The 22,258-nt window shown below is 35.8% G+C and overlaps 1 pseudogene; it reads right to left on the bottom strand.

Moving 5' to 3' along the window:
- Positions 1-285: 285 nt before the first annotated feature.
- LOC103550445 (annexin A11 pseudogene) overlaps positions 286-22,258 on the bottom strand; it is a 30,860-nt pseudogene continuing 8,887 nt past the window's right edge.

Here is a 22,258-nt window from a genome sequence, read left to right on the forward strand (position 1 = left end):
CGTCAGGATATAAAACTTCTACTCTAGCAGCAAGAGGCTGTGAGAGGTGGGGAGGAAAAGGCATGCTGAGCGAACGTAGGACCGACTCAGGTCCTTCAGCACGAACACAATATAAGGATTGGGGGTGACGGGGAGAGGACAGAGACAAGACTTTGTGTAGGGTCTGCGCGGCGACACCTCGGGGGCTGTTTTGTGAATTTGTTAGAAACAGACAGACATTCTTTTGGCCTTTTCCTGCCATTGCCACTGAGAGCAGGTGAACAGAAGTGAGCCCTCAGTCACCGCTCAATCATTGCCATCACAGATCTTCAGTAGAATTTTCCAGTAATCTCCCAAAGTATCTTCCAAGATGCCATGGTACAGCGACTTGCCATACAGCCACTTATGCTCTGATCTGATGTCCAGGACATCAGTCTCTTTGTGAGACACCAGGATGTGAATCAGGATCCGGTCCTATGTTCCTGCTCCCCTCATGGCCATGTTGAGCCTTTCAACAAAGAAGGCTGGAGTATTCTTGAGACATTTTGTCTTGGCCAACATTCCCTCTTCTAAGTCCTGGGACATCTCCCAGCAGATGCACTTCTCAGTGTTTCTGCCTGTCCTTCACTGAGACTCACTGAAAACTGAACTAGGTGGGCCCTGCTCTGGGACCACAGAACTGGGTTGAACTTGGACTCATTTGATCCCAGGTGATCCTCCCTGGCCGCACACAGCTCCTGGACATCTCACATGTCCGCATTTGTGCTTTTATCCTGGTTTCCTTGAGAGAGAGAGATGAGGAGCCGGTGGATGTGTTCCGACATGTCCCTTCGAACGGTCACCTCCAAAGCCCTTTTGAATTCTGTTCTGTAGGCTCTGCTTAGTTCCCAGACTTGCTCATTGCTGCGGGAGGTGAGGAGTACCGTCAGGCGGGCTTTCTCCGCGCCCGCCTCCTTGAGGGACTCTTTTATCTCATCAACCTCAAAGAGGACGGGGTTCTTCATCGGGGCCAAGATTGTCTAAAGTTTCCTGACAGTTCAGATTTCAGATCTTTGATGAAATCCTTCCCATAAGCCATCTTGAAGGGAAGGAGGATGTGCTGCCACTGCTGTTGGAGTGACTCTCCCGGCAGCCGAGGATGGCCTGCTCCTCACTCCTGAAGCCTCTCATAACCTTCCACAGGACCTTGGCGTCTTGCATAGAGTCAATGCCGAGAGCACATGTGATAGTGCCTCAGTTTCCAAACTGGGCTGGGGGCATGGTGAGGATGATGGTCCTGGACCCTGGCTATTCTGGGTATCTTGGCACCGGCTGCTGCTGCTGACCAAGAGGCTGCCCACAGAAAACCCTAGGAGCTGCTGCCCAGGGGGAAGCATGAATGGCCCGACACTGGGGGTCTTGGGTATGGATTTCCTCCAGGGGGTGGGTACACTCTATCTGGAGGAACAGGTTGCTGGGCAAAAGGGGGCACCCCAAACCCCCAGGAGGGACCAGAGGGTCCCAAGGTACAGGATTGGTACATTGGCTCTGAATTTCCCAGACATGTTGGCCCCCATTCCTGAAAGGCAGTCCTGGTTGAACTGACCTTCATAGTTGGCCATGTTGTCCAGCCCGATGTGGGTGCATGTTGGGCTGCGGTAGCCACCAGCTCCCTCAGCACTGCCGCTAGTGGATAGCCACCTGTGGCAAGGGGTGGTGGTGGGGTGAAGCTGAGAACTTGGGACAGTCAAGTAGTCAGGGTGGGGTCATTTTACATGCTCACCCTTGACCCCACGAGGAACAGAACATTTACTTGCAAATCATCACCTAAATTTTTCCAGATCTTTTGCTTCCAAATGTTTAGTGGGTGAAAGATCTTCCTCACTAAAAGCAGAGTGTGTCCCTGAGTGACTAACTCAGCTTTAATTCCTTCACTGATGCATGGAATAGACTGTGAAGATTCAGAAAACCCACACTTCTTAGCAAAGTTTACATTTGACTTTTCTGGAAAGTAAGATGTGCAACAGAATGATAGGTGGAATACTGAAACATTTTATTAGTAGTATATTTTATATTCAATAGAGCATGCACGCTAGGATTTGCTTATGTCTATTTTTTTTTTAAAGATTTTATTTTTTCCTTTTTCTCCCCAAAGCCCCCTGCTACATAGTTGTATATTCTTAGTTGTGGCATGTGGGACGCTGCCTCAGCGTGGTTTGATGAGCAGTGCCATGTCCGCGCCCAGGATTCGAACCAACGAAACACTGGGCTGCCTGCAGTGGAGTGCGCGAACTTAACCACTCGGCCACGGGGCCAGCCCCCGCTTATGTCTATTTTTGAGGAAAAGTTATAATGAAGGAAAGATGGGCAATGACTAATGCCATATTTGATACATACATTAATAAATAATTGGCCCTATACCAATAGGGTAGAGTTAATGGTCTCAGTTCAAGAAAAAGAGTAACTATGAATAAGATGAAACCATTCATTGGTTGAAATGTTTTGCTGTATTATTATAAGTAATCTTTACTGAATATACGTGAAACTAACATTCATAAAAAAAATCCCTGTATTTATAAAGCACAACAACTTATTTTGTTTTCTTTTGTAGCTTCAGATGTTACCTGATATAAAACATTGTTCAGAATTAAGAAAAGCAACAAAGAAAAGCTTTTATTTTCTCATCACTACTTGAATAAACCCTTAGCCTCCACAATTCATGCTTTGGCATAACTTTTATTAATACATCACAGACAATGTAACTCAGTTTTGTTAGATTAATCACGTGTCATATTGATAACTCTTAGTCTGACAAAACCAGAAAAACGAAAACCTTAAAAATCCAATAGTATTTTATAATCAGGTGATAGAAAACATAATACTTATGACAAAGACTTATTAAAATTTTATCTTTTATTTCTAAATGCCTTGGAGGATTTATATGAAGGAAGAGTTATCAAAAGTTATAAAAAACATTTCTTCTTAACTTTGGAAGTTATTGATCACATAATCTTATTTTCTATAATCAAGATTGGAATAGTGAAGGCGAATTTAAAGCATACGTTCCTAAGAGTTCTCTCTGAAAGATGTTAGCATTTTTTGAGGACAGCACAGTTAAGCAGCACATTTTAATTTTTCTTGCTAATGAGATTTTCTTTTAAAATTGAGTTAAGGGAATGCTTCAGAATATATTCAATATTGTTATATCTATCTTTAAATTATGTCTTAAAATTTTGTATAATACATTTTTATTTTGAAGAGTAACATGATTAAAATTGGCATTTTTTCCTGGGAATCTAATGCACAGCATTGTGATAATAGTTAATGATACTGTATGATATACTTGAGAGTCACTAAAAAAGTAGATCTTAAATATTTTCACCACAAAAATGAAATGGTAATTATGTGACCCAATGTTGGTTAGCTAATGCTGACATCACTGTGCAACATATCAAATCAGCACATTGTATACCTCAAACTTACCCAATGTTGTGTGTCAATTATATCTCAATAAAGCTGAAAAAAAGTTTAAATTGGTATTTCCATAAAAATAATTGAGAAAGTCTAAGGCAAAGGCAAGTGACGGACTTTACCATTTTTAAAAATATCCATTTAAGGATTCTTCCAATTTCTGCACATAGGTAAAAATGGCAGAGCACAAAGGCACCAGAAGTTCCTAGTACCATAGACAAAATATGCTCAGATATTTAAAGCAATCTCTACTGTAGTGTATTAATCTAAAGACCTAATTCTGTGATGTGGTATTTTTAGTAAGTAGAATATTGTCCCTGCTCCCTACCATAAGATGTTCACTCCTAATCTTTAAAACTTGTGAATATACTGCTTTAAGGGAGAGACATTGAAGATGGGATTAAACTAATACTTGGGGAGACTATCCTGATTTATTGGGGTAGGCCCAGAGTTAATTCCAAGTGTCCTTATACGAGGAAATCAGGGGGGTGAGAATTAGAGAAAGGGAAGAAGCAGAGGTCAGAGTGATGTGGGGCCATGAGCCAAGGAATGTAGACAGCCTCTAGAAGCTGGATAAGGCAGGGAAATGGATTCTTCGCTAGAGGTCCAGAAAGAACATAACCCTGTCAATACCTTGATTTTAAAGGTTCTAAATTCCAGAACTATAAAAGAACAGGTGTGTTATATTTAAGCCACTAATTTTGTGATAATTTATTAAAGCAGTAATACAAAACAGAATGTTTAAGAGCAAGAAGGTAGCATAAACATTAGAGGCATATATAAAGGATTGGAAACAACTATCATTTCTTATTCTAAAGGTGAAATCAAGAAATTTTATTAGCTATGTTGGGAATCAGGATTTTTCACATTTATTTTCTGTTTCAAGCAATGTTTATTTTTGCTCCTAGTTAGTCTTTGAAGAGCACTGGCAATGTGGCTTTCCAGTTTTTCCTATCAACAGATAATGTCTACTTCCCTATTCACTGAACACTGTTTTGGCTAATAGAAATGTAATAGAACTCTGTTTTCACCATGAAAATATGCTCAGGTCAGCCTAATAGAGCCATGGAGCAGAGAAGAGGAATTGCAGCGGAGACCAACTTAGACCTGTTATCTCCCAGCCAATCCAGCAACGGACTGTAGACGCATGAGGATTCTCAGCTGAGATCAGTCAAGACCAGAGGAATGGATCCAGCTAATTCGAGATTAAATTGCCAACCCAGAGAATCCTGAGCAAAATAATTGTTGTTTTAACCCACAAATAATCAGTGCAGTTTGTTACACAGAAGTAACCAACTGATACACGTTTTGCCATGAAAACCATGAGATTTAAACATTCAAGATTTTAAGATGACTGAGAAAAGAGTGCAGCTTCCAAGGATGGCATATTCCTAACGCATACCATAAATGAGGCCCTCAGTGCTAGTGAATGTAAAACATACTTCTTGTAAGAAGTTATCTTCAGTATGATAAGCCTCTGATGTGTCTGGGATGTTTGTTACAGCACAACCTATCCCACCTTCACTTTTAAAGCTGTAGACAATACTTACAGATTCAATTTAAATTTACTATGATATGGGTGGCCAACATTTACTGAAATCTTACTGTTTGTCAGGCACTATTCTAAGGGCTTCCTCCACATATTTAAATGCTTTTAGTGCTCTCAAAATCCATATGGGGAGCTGGCCTGGTAGTGCAGTGGTTAAGTTTGCATGTTCCACTTTGGCAGCCAGGGGTTCACCAGTTAGGATCCTGGCTGCGGACCTATGTACTGCTTGTCAGGCCATGCTGTGGTAGGCATGTCACATATAAAGTAAAGGAAGATAGGAAGTTGGGCATGGATGTTAGCTCAGGGCCAGTCTTCCTCAGCAAAAAGAGAAGGATTGGCAACAGATGTTAGCTCAGGGCTAATCTTCCTCAAAAAATAAAATTCATATGGGTTTATGTACTATGATTATTTTTGCTTTAATAACACAAAGACTGAAGTACAAAAGACTAAACCGCCTAAGATGACATGGTTTCTAATTGATAGGGACAAAAATTCATGGGCAAAAAAATATTTCTGCTCAATTTACCACAACATTTGTCTCAAAAAGAATATAAAATGAACAAACAAAACCTAGCTTGGTTCTAACCTGTTTGCTTCCAGTCAGTTCCATGCACAATCACCACACTCAAAATTCTGTATTAGATTTCATTTGCAAGTTTAATTCACTTATCTTTCTAACCCGTATTTCTTTTTCTTAACTCCTGGCAATTACTTGGAGCCTATTGGACTTTAGTGAGAGACTATACTTGTCGTGGATTGAATCTTGCCTTCAGAAGAGATATGTTCCATTCTTAGTCCTTGGGATGTCATTTTATTTGGAAATACAGTCATTGCAGAGGTAATTAAGATGTAAGTTAAGAAGAGATCTTAAGGGGCCGGCCCAGTGACACAGCAGTTAAGCGTGCATGTTCCACTTCGGTGGCCCGGGGTTCGCCAGTTCGGATCTTGGGTGCAGACATGGCACCGCTTGGCAAGACATGCTGTGGTAGGCGTCCCACGTATAAAGTAGAGGAAGATGGGCATTGATGTTAGCTCAGGGCCAGTCTTCCCTAGCAAAAAGAGGAGGATTGGCAGCAGTTAGCTCAGCGATAATCTTCCTCAAAAAAAAAAGAAGAGATCTTAAGATTTAAGATTGGCCCTAAACGCCATCACTAGTGTCCTTGCAAGAAGAGACAAAGATAATGCAGAGACACACAAGGATAACGACATGTAAAAACGGAGACACCAGTTGGAGAGATGCATTTACTTGCTAAGGATTGTCATCAAACACCAAAACTGGGAGAGAGGCCTGGAGCATGTTATCCCTCACAGCTTCCAGAAGGAACTAATCTTGTCAACACCTTGTTGATTTCAGACTTCTGGCCTCTAGAACTGTGCAAGAATAAGTTGTTGTTCTAAGCCACTCTTTATTACGGGGGCCATAGGAAACTGATACAATATCCTTGACCTAAACTTGCCATGAGTATTTTTGTTCATCAAGCAATTTTACTTGGCACCAGCCCTTGCACTAATCCTTGCAATTCAGGCATATATTAGACTGGAAGATTTTTCATTCAAAGCTCACTTAAACCTCACCTCTGACCTTTTGGAGACTAAAAGCGGTCATTTATTCTAATCTTGCAAGTCTCTGAATGTTTAACCTGTTGTTATCCCCTTTCATTTCTGCTTGCAGATGGGCCGCCTTTAATTTTTTCCCTGAGCTCATCTTTATCTTGTAATATTTTGTCAGATGCAGCCAATAGTAACTAACATTTTTTCCACCTAAACTTCTATTTTCCAATATTTATCCCTAAAGTTGTAGTTTCAGTAAGTAGATATAATTCTTGCAAATTTATCAGACAACAAAATTAGTAAATATTTTTCACAGCATTACACTGAAACATTTCTCCAGTCTCAATGATAATTTTTTTTTGCTGCTTGCCCACAAGGTGGAAGGAGTGAGCCTGTTCTCTGGGGTCTCTCTTATAAGGACACTAATCTCATTCGTGAGAGCTCAACCCTTGTGTCCTAACCACTTCCCAAACACCCCACCTCCTAAGACCATCTCACTGCGAGTTAGGATTTCAACATATGAATTCTAGAGGGACACAAACATTCAGTCCACAACAGTCCTGTAACTGAAAAAGTGCTGGGGAGTGTGGACATCCATATGCCCAGGTTGAAATGGGAACATAATATTAGCGAATACCAGTAACATCTACCAAAATACCTCTATGTAAGGATACATCTAATCTGTATTTCTGATTCACAGGTGAACCTTTATGAAATGTAAAGGAAAAGCAAAAAATAAAGATTTCAGGTATCTAAAAATAGGAACAAAAATTCTGGTTATTTTGTGAATTAATCAGGTTTATTGATAGTTTTTCTAAATATTTGCTAATATAGATCATATCTTGGAATTCTGCAATAAGTATATTACTTTACTTATGAACACTATGCAAATAAGAAATATATAAAATGGAGAATTAGTGTCTTATCTAAAGTATACAGATGTGTGCAATTATTTCACCAAACAAAAGTACATTACCATACACTAAATATATACGTTTGTTTATTATATATAATAAGATATAATGTAGAATGTATATATTTCTATACAGTATAAGATAGTCCTCATTCCAGTTCTGTGTGTGTGTGTGTGTATGTGTATCTCTCTCTCTCTGTTCTCCTGAATTTCTTGGAATAAATATAATTTTACAGTAGAATCTAGAAGAAAGATGAATCAAATACAATGGCATATACTCCCAGATGTCTTGTGCCAAGGGCTGTTGGATCTGACTGCAGCACATAAGGACCACAGCTAGGGGCTCCATGCATCATTTGTGCTGGATTATATTTACAAAGACCAGACTGAACAATCATATTGATTAGAATTTTACTACTTTCTCAACATCTGCTCAAAGGCATTTGCATAGCTACCACATGTGATAACTAGCAGATAATACTTCAAACACTTCAGATATTTTAAAGTAGATTTCGTACAATGTCCCCTAATGGAATGACCAGTCCTTCTTCAACATCCTTTCACTCCTGAGGGAAATTCTACCTCTTCTATTATCCCAAGAAATCTTCTAATTGGCTAGAATGGAAAAATATTGTAAACTTAGTTGAAACTAAGAGAAAAGAAGTTTGATAATAGAAACCAAAAGTATAAATGAAAAAAAACCTTACGCATTAGATATTCTAATGAGACAGCAAAAAAAGACTTTTTGTCCTTTGAATTTTAATGACTAAGAGAAGTATTCTAGGCAGTTATTAAATTAAATGTAATTATTTATACAGATTAGAAGCATATTGTTTAAAATATTAAGAGAGGAAAATTTGATTGGCATCAATTGAATTTGATGTTGCTATTGACACAACAATGAAATGATATATCACATTTTGTGAAAATATGACCTAAAACTTTTCCATTTTAATGACCTGATCCCTTTACTTGTGGATATTTGGGTGAGAAAAAAAGCCCTTTTTTATGATTATTTTCTTTCTTTAGTGATTTTTTACCATTTTGAAGTGTTTCATTATACTGCAGAAATATTCTTAAATCTCCAAGGCCTGGAATGTATTTGCGCAGGGCGTTATGTAAAATACTCACACCCTACATACGTTCAACACTCGAACGTGAGTGAATAATCTGTCTTAACAAAAGATAGAATAGAAGACTCTTCATTATGATGATTCATTCAAATTAGTTCTTAAATTTTCAAAGATTTCAATATTTTGTTTACTTATATAAGCTTTCTCAGAGCATATATACTTTCATTAAATCAAAACAGATCAGGAGCAATGGAAACAGTTCATGTTTCAACATAAGAAACTGTCTGTGATATAAGCCCTTGTTAGCAACCATTTGTTCCTCTATTTTAAACAGGTTATCTCAGTGGTATATAACAATAGAAAATAATAGAAATGTAGTTGGTTTTTCTATTGCTTTGATGTTTAAAAATATTAAAAGTATGTTAATAGTTAATATCTCTATGAAAGTCAATGTTTTGATGGAGTACCTTCTCATACAAAGGACAATCATATATGAACATTTAAAAAATTTGGTTCTCTGTGTAATATTACAATTTTATACATTGTGTATTCTGTATAAAATAGTAAATTCTGTATAAAAATTATTAAAAAAGAACCTACATTCTGCACATATTTTCCATGTCTCTCCAATGAAAGTGTGTGCTTATGAATGCCTATAAATGATAGTGTATTTTTAAAGTTTTTAATTTAATTTAATTATTTTTCTGTTTGGTTTATTTTTTCTAAAGGCGTCATCTTTTCTAGATTACGTTCTTTATATAGCGAGCACAGTTCAATATGCCCAAGTGTCCTGACATAAATTCTGTCTGGGAATTTGAAATCTAAAATTGACAGTAATATTTTTATATCTACTCACCACTGTAGGTTTCCCTTGTACTTTTTTCTTTCTTTCTTTCTGTTTTGGTAAAATAAACACAGTGTAAAACTAATCATCTTAACCCTTTTTTTTTTTCTGCTTTATCTCCCCAACGCCCCCTGTACGTAGTTGTATATCTTAGTTTCAGGTCCTTCTAGTTGTGGGATGTGGGAAGCCACCTCAAGGTGGCCTGACGAGCGGTGCCATGTCCGCACCCAGGATCCGAACCCTGGGCCTCTGCAGCGGAGTGCACGAACTTAACCACTTGGCCACAGAGCCGGCCCCTATTGTAACCCTTTTTAATTGAATAGTTCAGTAGCGTTAAATATTCACATTCTTTGAAACCTATCTCTAGAACTTTTTCTTCTTACAATACTGAAACGTTATACTCATTAAACAACTTCCCATTTTTCTTCCCTTCAGCCCTTGACAACCGTCATTCTACTTTCCATCTCTGTAAACTTGAATACTCTCGGTATTTCATATAAGTGAAACCATACAATGTTTGTCTTTTTTTGATTGTCTTATTTCACTTAGCATAATTTCCTCAGAATTTATTCATGTTGTAGCATGTGTCAGAATGACCTTCCTTTTTAAGGTTGAATAATATTCTGTTATATGTATATACCACATTTTTTATTCATTTATCCATTGAGAGACATTTGGGTTGCCTTCACATTTTGGTTGTTGTGAATAGTGCTGCTATGAATGTGGAAGTGCAAATATCTCTTTGAGATTCTGCTTTCAATTGTTTTGGATAAATTCCCAGAAGTAGCATTGCTGGATTGTATAGTACTCCTACTTTTAATTTTTTGAGGCACTGTCATACTGTTTTGCATAGTGGCTGCACTGTTTTACATTCCCACCAACAGTGGACAAGGGTTCTAATTTCTTCACATCCTTACCAACATTCATTATGTTTTTTTATAGTAGCCATCCTAATGGTGTGAGATCATATCTCATTTGGTTTTGATTTGCATTTCCCTAATGATTAGTGATGGTGACCATCTTTTCATCTGCTTGTTGGTCTCCATACATTTTTTGCATTTGAAAATGTCTTTTTCCTGCTTTTGATGTCAGAGACACATTTGAAATTTATTTTCTTATATGTATGTGTGCTGGCTCAGTTCTGATAGTGATGTTCTCTGCTAGAAACACCTAAGGCACTCACTCAGGCAGCATTTACTTGTAGTGAGCCCGACAGACATTCTCTACCACCACCAGGGCCAATGTTGTGGCTGGACTAGCCCTTGCAGTTGTTATTATGACTGCAGGATGCACCTCAGCAAAACCATCAGGTAACTGAAGAATAAGATTTATTACTCACAGGTTCTGGAGGGCATGCAGCATTCCTGAGGGTCACACAGTGAGGTCAAAGGGGAGAGAGAGAGAAGGAGGGAGCAAGGACATGGAGCTCCGCCTTTCCTGAGGTTGAGAGTAGGGTATCCAGGGTTTCACAGATTCACTCTTTCCTGGCAAATTTAAAGCATAAGAACTGGAATTAGGGAGCAGGACGGAAAAGCAGGGTCCCTCAAGCGATCAGTTATCCAGAACACCCAAGGTTGTCTTAAAAGGGAACTTCATGGATCGGGGAGGCCTGGCTCCTGATCGAGTTTTTTGCTGGTAGCTGTGCCATATAGCTGGCAATATGTTTATTCGAGATGGATGTCTTTGAAATGAATGCCTCTGCAATCAAAAGCTTAATGTCAGGCAATTACGTTACAATCAAAAAGCTTAATGTTAGGCACTACAATATGGAGTAAATTAATTTTAATATTATAAATACACTACAGTATGGAATTGCAGAACAGTTTTGAATGTCCAATGTACTTATTTCCTATTTCCAACGTTTGTCTATAGATGATCTTGAGTTTTCTTTATATACAAAGTACCTCATCTGCATGTAATATTTTATTTTCTGCATGAAGTTATATGCCCATTTTATATGAATTTTTAAATCTTGAAGGATAAGCACAATTTTTACATTTCACCTCAATAGAATTGTGTAGCCGTGGTTTTAGACTCGTATATTTATATGTCTAAAACACAGAGAAAAAATAAACATAGGTAAAATTTATAAAACCGTACATCTCAATCTGAAAAACATTACTTATTTGTGTTGTGGGTGTTTATGTTTTTATGTATGTTTCTGTGTATGCATGTAAAAGTATGTATTGAAATAATCAAAAATATGATTTCCTTCACAATGGTAGGCTTTAGTTCCAATATACAAGACAAATAATTTTAATTTCTTTTTAAATTTTAACTGCTGAATATGATTAAGGAGCAAATAAAATGGGAAAACATTACCTACTGGGGATCAGAAGTTTCTTATTTGAGTTAGAGTCGCTAATATATTCCCATGAGTACAATTAAATGTAAAAGAAGTCAGTGATGTATATATGAGTAGCCAGAGAGTGGTTGATGGGTGAAGACCCGTTTAGTAAAATAATGAGAAAACTCATCCTTTTAGAAATGCCACAGAAACCAGCCTGCATAATTCCCCACCTATCTCAAACAGTTTTAGCAGATAGAGTGGGACAAAATATGTCTAGAAATGCCCTTTTGTATTTCTAGCTGAAAATTACTGAAAAAATAAATCTGTAACTCTCACATATTAAGTTTGATAAACTAATAGTCTACATAGTCTAAATAGAAATAGTATATACAATTCATATTCAATGTAATTTTAAAATTTGATAGTCTACATAGTCTAAATAGAAATAGTATATACAATTCATATTCAATGTAATTTTAAAATTTGAGTTTGTTTGTGGTTTATTACATGAAAAATGTTGGTATGGTAATGGTACAAATTATCATCAAATGATCTTGACTGTCAATTTATTTCAATGTCTTTCTACGAAAAAGATAGTTATAAACACATTGAACCATTGTTATAAAATAATTGTCTATATCATGACAATTGTGAAATATCATGAAGGTTAAGGACTAAATAATAGCTCCATTAAATGTATTAAGATATAATATCTGTAAGTCTCACTCTTGCTCTATCTACCTGGTTGGTATTTTCTTAGTTCTTTCAAATAAGACTTTAATCGTAAATCAACTAAAATTCAATTAAATAATCAGATTACATACAACTAATGTTTTTTCTAACATTGTAATATATTAAATTAATGTATTTGTAGTTAAATATTAAATGTATTTTATGTATCAATTAATATGTGACAAGCTAGGAGTCAAGAAAAAATTAAACCTGTACCTAAAAAATATGTGTAAATGAAGGCAGATTTTTCTCAACTCTAGAGAAAATCATCGAAGGATTCCTCAGGAATAATAATTGTGTTTACATTATTAATCTTATTCAAATAATACAAGCATGAATATACCATCTATAAGAGGGTAGCATTTAATAGTTTTCAAGAATGGATCTCTGTAAAGTGGAGCTGTATTTATATATTAGCTTGTTAAGAATGCATGGAATAACTGTAAATTTGGATGATATATTCATATTTTGCTCTTTTGAACATGGCTTACAGTTCCAGTTGTAACTGGAACTTATCCAGCTTCTAACTATAGCTTAATTTATTAAATCCTTCCTCCTGAAAGTTTTATTTGACAGTTTTCTCTGCTTCACCAGTAGCATATGGCATTTCAACTTCTTCTCTCTCGCTCCTTCTCAAATATTTTGCAGTCCAACTTATGACCTTACTCTCCTTCAAAACATCTCTTGACAAAGTCACCCATGGCATTCATAATGCAAAATCCAAGGGTCAATTCTAAGTCCATGTCTTACTCAACCTGTTGCCAGTACTTGACATAGTTGATTGTTTCATCCTTACTTAAAAGCTGCCTTTCCCTTAATTTTCAGGACACTAGTTCCTTTTTTGATTTGTAGCTCATTTCACTGGTTGATACTTCTCAGAATTCTTTGCTGGATCCTGTTAAAATCCTTGCAGGACACTTGATCCTGTCCAAACCAGCCACACAACATTTGGTCCATAAGACATTTGGTCCATGCCAAAAGGTCCTTAACATTTGGTCCCATCTGAAACACCCATCACACATTGGATCCACCCCAAAAGATTCTTGATATCTAGTCGTATTTGGTCCTGTCAAAATGTCCATGGAGACATTGAGTCCATGGCAAAAAGTCCTTGAAATCTGGTCCTTTCCAAAACCATTTGGCATGGATCAAATATGCTCATGGACTTTTTGGACAACACCAAATTTCAAGGACATTTTGGTGTGGACCAAATGTCTGATGGATGTTTTAGACAGGAACAAATACCAAGAACATTTTGGCATGAACCAAATATCTGATGGATGTTTTGAACAGGACCAAATGTCCACTAATAATTATTCACTTTCTCAACTTTTAAATTTTGTTGATTCCCTCGGCACAGTCCTAGCTCCTCTTCTATTCTCTACTAAAATTCTTTCAGAGACCTTTTCCAATAGCGCTTATTTGCTGATGACTGATAAGTTTATAACTTCAGCCAGAATCTTTGGCAGGAAACCCAGACGCAATTACCACTTCCACATTCAATTTTCATATGAATGTTTAATAACATCAAATACAATATATCCATAGGTAAATATTTTGATGTTCCCAACTCCATGCCACCCCATGAACAAATCTGACCACTGTTCACCACATCCACAGCAACCATTCTGGTCAAAGCCACCACCATGTCTTTCCTAGAATATTGATGTCACCTTTAACTAATCTTTCTGTTTCCGCTTTTGCTCTGCCCCAAGAGTCTAATTTCTATACATACCCAGGGGATCATTTTTAAATATATCAGATTTGGGCGCCTCTCAGTTCAGAATATTCAATGTCTTCTCTCATATTTAGAATGAAGTCCAAAATTATTATTATTCCTACAAAGCCATGTGTAATCTTGACTATTTCCTCCCTGTCATCAGCTCTTACAACTACCTCTCTTTCTCATTGTGCATCATCTACAGTGACATTTTCTTGCTTTCCAGCCTCAAACAACTTTTTCAGTAATACTCTTTGCACTGACTAGAAAGGATCAGTGTTCAATACACCAGATTGATGTGGGGAAATATTTTAAATCCATACTAATCTGTGTGGCAGAGAAAGGAGAGTCGTGACAGAGATGTCTTCACCCCTAGAATACTTTCAATTTTTCTAATTTAATAAAAAATAAATGAAAATAGAAACAAACAAAAATTTTCATAGGAGAATTTGTTTAAAGTTAATACTTCTTATATACTCACAATCATATACACATGTACACACACATACACTCACAAGCACATATACAATTAAGAAAGCATTCATCAATTCCTATTTTTCAAAATTATTGTATTATATGTACATATATTTAATTTTATCAAATGGGGTCTTCCAGCAGTGGTGGATATCTTTTGCAGTCTCTTCCGGATTTTTTTCACTGTGTTCTGTGCCCTGCATAAGGCTGTCCTGTATGAACTATGACAAAGAGCAACCTTGGTCATAGTGTGGCAATGAGACCTGGATGTATATTCCTCTACCAAAGGAGAGATTGTTTCCTCCTCACAGTTCTCTGTGTCTTGAGTTCAAAGCAATTGTTCTAGGCAATTGTGCCATATTCTTACTCCTCAGGCTTAATAGTAGATGTGGTTGATAGCTGCTAATATCCCCAAGTTATTAGACAAGGTGTTGTATTCTCTTGTGGGATCTCTACAATCAACTCATGTCTTTGTTAATAATCCCTTCATTAAATTTTCCTCAACTTACCCAATTTGAGTGTTTCATTTGTTTTCAGCTGGAACCTTGACCAAAATACAGCTGTTAAAAAGGTCGAATACATTGATTATGGATATTTGCTAATATTTTACTTTGGAATGTTGCACATTTTCATAAGTAACATTTATCATAGCATCCACTTTAGATCTACAGGGCAGGTACCCATTCTACTGCTTTTAAGAACTTCTCATTTGGGCAGTTTAGAAAGCTGGTCTATTTATTAGACTTAGAGGCTATTCTTTAAACTTACGTTTGCGAATATTTAATTTTGATCAGATAGAGGAGAGTTAAAAGAGAAGTAGAGGAGAGATAAAGTCTTTGTGTTTGTATTTTCCTCAGCTTATTATTGATATGATTAAGAACAAGTCTAGAAGCACGAAAAAAGCCACCTGCCAATCCACATGAGATTATTAGCATGACAGTCAACAGCTGTTAAATATGCCTGCCAGAATATACCCTAATCATGAGTTCTTCTACTTTGCGTTCAAAGGTAGAACTCAAAGGGCCTGTGCAGTTGATGCAGTTTGATATTTTCTTGAATAATCATTACAGATCTCCTGTTATTCAAATGATGATGCCTCTGGGCTGAGGAATATATGAGGTTAAATCTAAAACTTGTGTTCCCTTAAATTCTAAACTTTAATTACTGAATTATATAGATACTTTTTTATCAAGATGATGATATAAGATTTCTCCTTCAATCAATCATGCGGTAAATGATATTAGTATACTTTCTAATAATGAACCAACCTATACCCACAGTATACTCAACTTGATTGTTTTACAACTTCTTTGAAAATCTATCTTTAGATTGTCTTTAATAATATTTTGTTTAGGATTTTTGAAAATATATTTAAAAGTGAGATTAGCCTGTAATTTTTCACCTTATCTACAGTCCTTCAGTACTTTTGGCACTTTCGGCATTAATGTTATAAAAGCCTCATAAATAATTTTCAAAGCAAGGCTTCATTTTATATTCTCTGAAAACATTTAATGAGATTTGAATTATCTTTTCCTCAAATACTTTAAAGAAAATACCTATAAAATCATCAGACCAGCTTTTGTTTGCTTGTTTTTTTCTTTATTTTTCATAGGAGGAAGCTTTCAATTGATTCAATGACAATAATTAAGTATGTAATAATAGATATTCCTTCCTACCTCAGTTTTAATATTATGTTTTTAGATATTTGTACACTTCCAAATTCACTGTCATACATGTATTTGTGATTTCATTTCAATATCTATCACATCTGTAATTATATATCCCTTTTCATTTTTAAAATCATCAGTATATTTCCATAATACTTTTTAATTGATAACTAATGACAAGTTCTGAGAGATGATCATGTGAGTGTCTGGGAAGGATGCAGTAAAAAAATCATAGGTTTTTGCAAGGTTAGAATAATGGGATGTTGGGGCAATTGAACCAGGTACCGTGGTGAAACACAACGTGCTAAACGTTTCAATGAGTACGAGTAGCCGTAAAAGTGAGGTCACACAAGACAGAAGGGAAGAAGCATGGTGGGTGGTATAATTTGACTTCAGGCACTTCAAACAAAAGTGATATTGTTTCAAAATAACAGCAAGGAGTAATGTAGACACATTTCCTACTTTCAAGCTCTAAGGTTGAAATGTCTGACCTGAGCATTTACACATAGGTAGTAAATAAACACAAGTTGGTATTTTAATAAAATTAAATATATATATAATTTATTTAACCATCAGAAAGCATCAAGCTGTCAGGAAATTGATTATATAGTATCATCTTTTGAAATTTTAAGTGCTAAGTATATTTTTGCAAGGGTTGTTACTTAGTCTGCTACTATTAAACATTTTTAAAATTAATGATTGGGGTGATGAACCAGAGTGTCTTTATTAAATTTGCTGATGACATCAATTTGGTAGGACAATTAGCACATTTAAAAACTGGATTGAAATTCAAAATGACCTTGATGAGTTGGAGAGGAGCCTGGATATAAACAAGATGAAGCTGATTAAGTTCATGTGCCGTAATTCATTTAGCCTGTTTCACACTTACAGTGGCCAAACCATTATACAACTCTGATCAGAACTTTTAATCAAAATGGTTGGAATGATCTATCTTCATTGCGGTACAGTCATAGCAAATGTGAAGTCAAGATTTTTGCGCATCCAACTGGCATAAAAACCATTTATAGTTTAGTCAAAATGATATTGCTGCCAGGGGTCTTCAAAGCATGAACACCAAAGTTTAGATGAAAATATACATACCAAAAATCACTTAGGACAGGTCAGTGTTTCTAAACTGAGAAAGAAAGACCAACAAAAATCACTGGAGAAATCAAAACCACCATGTAAGCTGACAATGGTGTTAAAAAAAAAAAGTGGGAAATACAAGACTAAATTTGGATAAAAGTTTTTTTATATATTTGTTACTTAATGTTTTGGAGAAGTCTTCTATAACTGAATTATGTGTCAAGTCTTGGAAAAATAAATTATCTGTGAATAAAGTGTTTTTTTTTTAATTTTTAAGTAATATTTTTGGAATTATAATGGCGTATAACATCATGTAATTTCAGGTGTACATAATTGTTTATCAATTCCTGAATACACTTCATCGTGCTCACCCTCAGTAGCCTAATGTTTATCCATCACCATTCATATGTGCCCCTTTGTCCCTTTTGCCCACCCCCCAATTCACTTCCCCTCTGGTAACCACTAATCTGTTCTCTTTATCCGTGTATTTGTTATCTTCCACATACAAGTGAAATCAGGCAGTATTTGTCTTTCTCTTTTTGGCTTATTTACATATGGATAAAGCAGCTTAAGAAATAGGTATAAAGATTTAAGAAAATAATTATAGAGTTCAGAATTAGCATTAGAATTAACATTAAAATTAACATTTTTTCTTTGAGAAGAGTTTTAAAATTTGATGATCAAAGTCTATAATGAGAATCTCATGCAAATTTTAAATTATAAGGGCATAAAGTTTTCACACACATCCAGAAATTTTGTTAATATTCTAAAACTCATCCATAATACACTTTCTCTGGTCAATGGATCCAAGGTTAAGAAACAAGAATTGTCTTCTCAATTTGTATGGCCTCAGAACATTTCTATTTTTTCTTCTAATTAATTTACTTTGTTAATTAGAGCAGTTTTAGGTTTACAGAATAATTGAACCAAAGTACAGAGTTCTCGTATACTCCTCCCACCAAACACAGTTTCTTCTATTATTAGCATATTAGCATTCTTTGAGAAGAAACCACAGTTTCTTGCACTATTAGCATAGCACATTTGTTATAATTGATAAGCCAACAGTGATACATTATTATTAACTAGAGTCTATAGTTTACATTAAGGTTAACTCTTCGAGTCGGACAGTTTTATGAGTTTTGATAAATGTGTAATGTCATGTATGCACCATCACAGTACCATACAGAATAATTTTCCTGCCCTAAAAATCCTCTGTACTCAATCTATTCATCTTTCCTTCCCTCCCCCCAATCCCTGGCAACAGCTGATTCTTTTACTGTTTTGACTATTTTGCCTTTTCCAGAATGTCACGAAGTTGGAATCACGCAGTATGTAGTCTTTTCAGACTGCCTTCATTCACTTAGCAATATTCATTTAAGGTTCCTCCATCTCTTTTCGTGGCTTAATAGCTCATTTCTCTGTATTGATGAATAATATTCCATTGTACGATGATCCACAGTTTGTTTATCCATTTGCCTATTGAAGGATATCTTGGTTGCTTCCAACTTTAGGCAATTATGAATAAAGTTGCTATAAATATCCACATGCATCTTTTTGTTTAGACAAAGTTTTAAACTTCTTTTGGTAAATATCTAGGAGTGCAATTGCTGGACTCTATGGCTAAGACTATGTTTAGCTTTGTAAGAAACTGCCAAACTGTCAAAGTGACTGTACCATTTTTCATTTCTACTAGCAATGAATGCGTTCTTTTTTGCTCCACATCCTCCCCAGCATTTGGTGTTGTCTTGGTTTTGGATTTTAACCATTCTAATAGGTGCGTGGTAGTATCTCGTTTTAATCTACAATTCTGTAATGACATATTATATTGAGTATATATTCATATATTTATTTGATATCTGTATATCTTCTTCGGTAGGGTGTCTATCAGATCTTCTGTCCACTTTTCAGCTGGGTTGTAGAAAGCAGCTATTGATTGCTCATACGTAGAGGACATTGGGAGGAGATGATTGATTGCAAAGGGGTAAGAGGAAGCATTTTGGGTGACAGAAACGTTATATATCATGATGTGATAGTGATTAAATGATTCCAAACATTTAAAAAAGCATCAAATTGTAAACTGATTGATATAATTACATGAAAATCATACTTCAATAAAACCTAACTAAAAATAAATAAATAAAATGGTAAATCATGTAAGGTCATCTAAGACTAAGGGCAAAATATTTTGTGTTATTCTACACTTCCTTCTTCAGTAAATGCTATGACGTGCAATCATAATCATTATTATTTGTCCAAGAGGGATCTAATTCTTCAAGGAACTCAATGGAAATGCAATCCCTAACATAAACAAGCCTCTGTTCTTTCAGGCAACAGTCTCTTCTAGACGTTCATTGTATTCTGGTGCCGTACACAGATTATCTTATTTCAGTGTATTCTATGTATGATTCCAGATTCCAGTTTTTTTATTTTGAGCCATATTTTGCAGCCTTGTTTTGTCACCTCTTTAGGCTCCTCACAACTTTTTATCTTGTTCTACATTCCCCTGGTACATTGTCTACCATTTAGGTAGGCACTACTCTCTCCCCTACTTACCTGATATTTATTTTTATTTTTATTGTGCTACCAAGGTCACATTGGTTTATAACATTAGATAAATTACAAGTGTACATCGTTATATTTCAGCTTCTGTATAGACTACATCATGCTCACTACCAATAATTCAGTTTTTATGTGTCACCATACATATGTTCCCCTTTATCCCTTTTGTCCTTCTCCCACCCCCTTCCCCTCTGGTAACCACCAATCTATCCTCCTTATCTATGTGTTTTCTTGTTTGTTTATCTTCCACATATGAGTGAAATCATATGGTATTTGCTTTTCTCTGTCTGGCTTATTTCACTTAGCTTGATAACCTCAAGGTCCATCCATGTTGTCACAAATTGCACAATTTTCTCTTTTTTATGGCTGAGTAGTATCCCATTTATATATCTTCCACAACTTCTTTATCCATTACTTACCTTTAAAATCCTTCTTTTCCACAGGATGTCCACTTCTAAAAGTTATCTTAGGGCTAGCCCTGTGGCCTAGTGGTTAAGTTCGGGTGCTGTGCTTCGGCAGCCCAGAGTTTCCCTGGTTTCTATCCTGGGCACAGACATGGCAGTGCTCGTCAGGCTATGATGAGGTGGCATCCCACATGCCACAACTAAAATATACAACTATGTACTGGTGGGATTTGGGGAGAAAAAGCATAAAAAAAAGAAGAAGAAGATTGGCAACAGTTGTTAGCTCAGGTGCCAATCTTTAAAAAAAACTTATCTTAGTCTCTAGTACATCGGTAGAAAATTGGGGAACTGTAATGCAATTAAAAGGTAATCAGGGGCCAGCCCCAGGGTTGAGTGGTTAAGTTTTTGTGCTCCACTTTGGTGGCCAAGAGTTTCATTGGTTCAGATGGTGGTCATGGACCTAGCACCACTCATCAAGCCATGCTGAGGCGGTGTCCCACAAAGCACAACTAGAAAGACCTACAGCTAGAATATACGACTATGTACTGGGGGGTTTTGGGGAGATGAAGGAAAAGAAAGAGGGAGATTGGCAGCAGATGTTAGCTCAGGGCCAGTCTTTAATAAAACAAAAAAGGTAATCAACATTTAATAAATAGTATGTGTATGTTTTAGAAACTCTACATTTTAGAAATGACAAATGATACGCTATTCAAAATTGTATGAAAAATAAACACTCCTTTATTTAAAAATTTTACAACATAAGGAGAAAATTGAAATATACAAAATGTTAAATTTTTGGTATATGCTAAATGCCCAAAAAGTAACACCTTTGGCATTTTTTAAAATGATTGTGAATCATCACTCCCTCTCGCTCTCCTTCCCTCCCTCTCTCTCTTTTCTTTCTCTCAATCATGGAAAAGATCCAGATAATAAGTAAAAGGTGCAACTGAAAAAATTAGACTACTTAATATGGAACAATAGTGTCAATATGGAATGTTTTTAACCTTCTAGAGCCAAAGACACATTGTGTTGAATATCATGGATAAAAACAACATCATGTTTTCTTAGCTCCTAATAATAAGTTGTCTTGACTTCCTGAGAGTGACACAATTCTTTCTGCATTTCAGATGATAACTCAGTGGAATTGTCAGAAAGATCAAATTTCCTTCAAAGTGTTAGATTTTGTCACAAAATTCAGAAATACCAGTTCCTCTGAGGCGAATGTAAATACACTGTCACTGTTTTGTGTTTGTTTGCTTTAACACTGTGTGAGGTACTGTCTCGGGAAATAGATTTGCTTCAGTTCTCAAAAGATTTACTTTGGACTAATAAATATGATTTTAGAAAATTCAGGGTGAAATGATTCTTAATCAACAATTGATAATGGATTTTTTAAACTTCAAAATTCATCAATTATAACAAATGTACTATGCTAATAGTGCAAGAAACTGTGGTTTCTTCTCAAAGAATGCTAATATGCTAATAATAGAAGAAACTGTGTTTGGTGGGAGGAGTATACGAGAACTCTGTACTTTGGTTCAATTATTCTGTAAACCTAAAACTGCTCTAATTAACAAAGTAAATTAATTAGAAGAAAAAATAGAAATGTTCTGAGACCATACATATTGAGAAGACAATTCTTGTTTCTTAACCTTGGATCTATTGACCAGAGAAAGTGTATTACGGATGAGTTTTAGAATATTAACAAAATTCTTGAAGTTTCAGATATCAACTAAGACTATTTAACTAATTACCATGACAAATGTAAGTTAGAAATCTTTGCCAATAAACCACTTTACTTTATTCAGTTTAAAATCACCATTGCCATCAAATAGTTAACCCCTTAAGAGAGATGTAAATTATTTTATCCTCAACTAAATTGCGATGATAAAAATAAACTCACGGTATTTGATAAAGTATAAAGTCATGATAAATTCTCCAACATTCATACTTTGACTAAACTGAAA

This window comes from Equus przewalskii, chromosome 20 (genome assembly GCF_037783145.1).
Source record: "Equus przewalskii isolate Varuska chromosome 20, EquPr2, whole genome shotgun sequence".
Taxonomy (NCBI): Eukaryota; Metazoa; Chordata; class Mammalia; order Perissodactyla; family Equidae; genus Equus; species Equus przewalskii.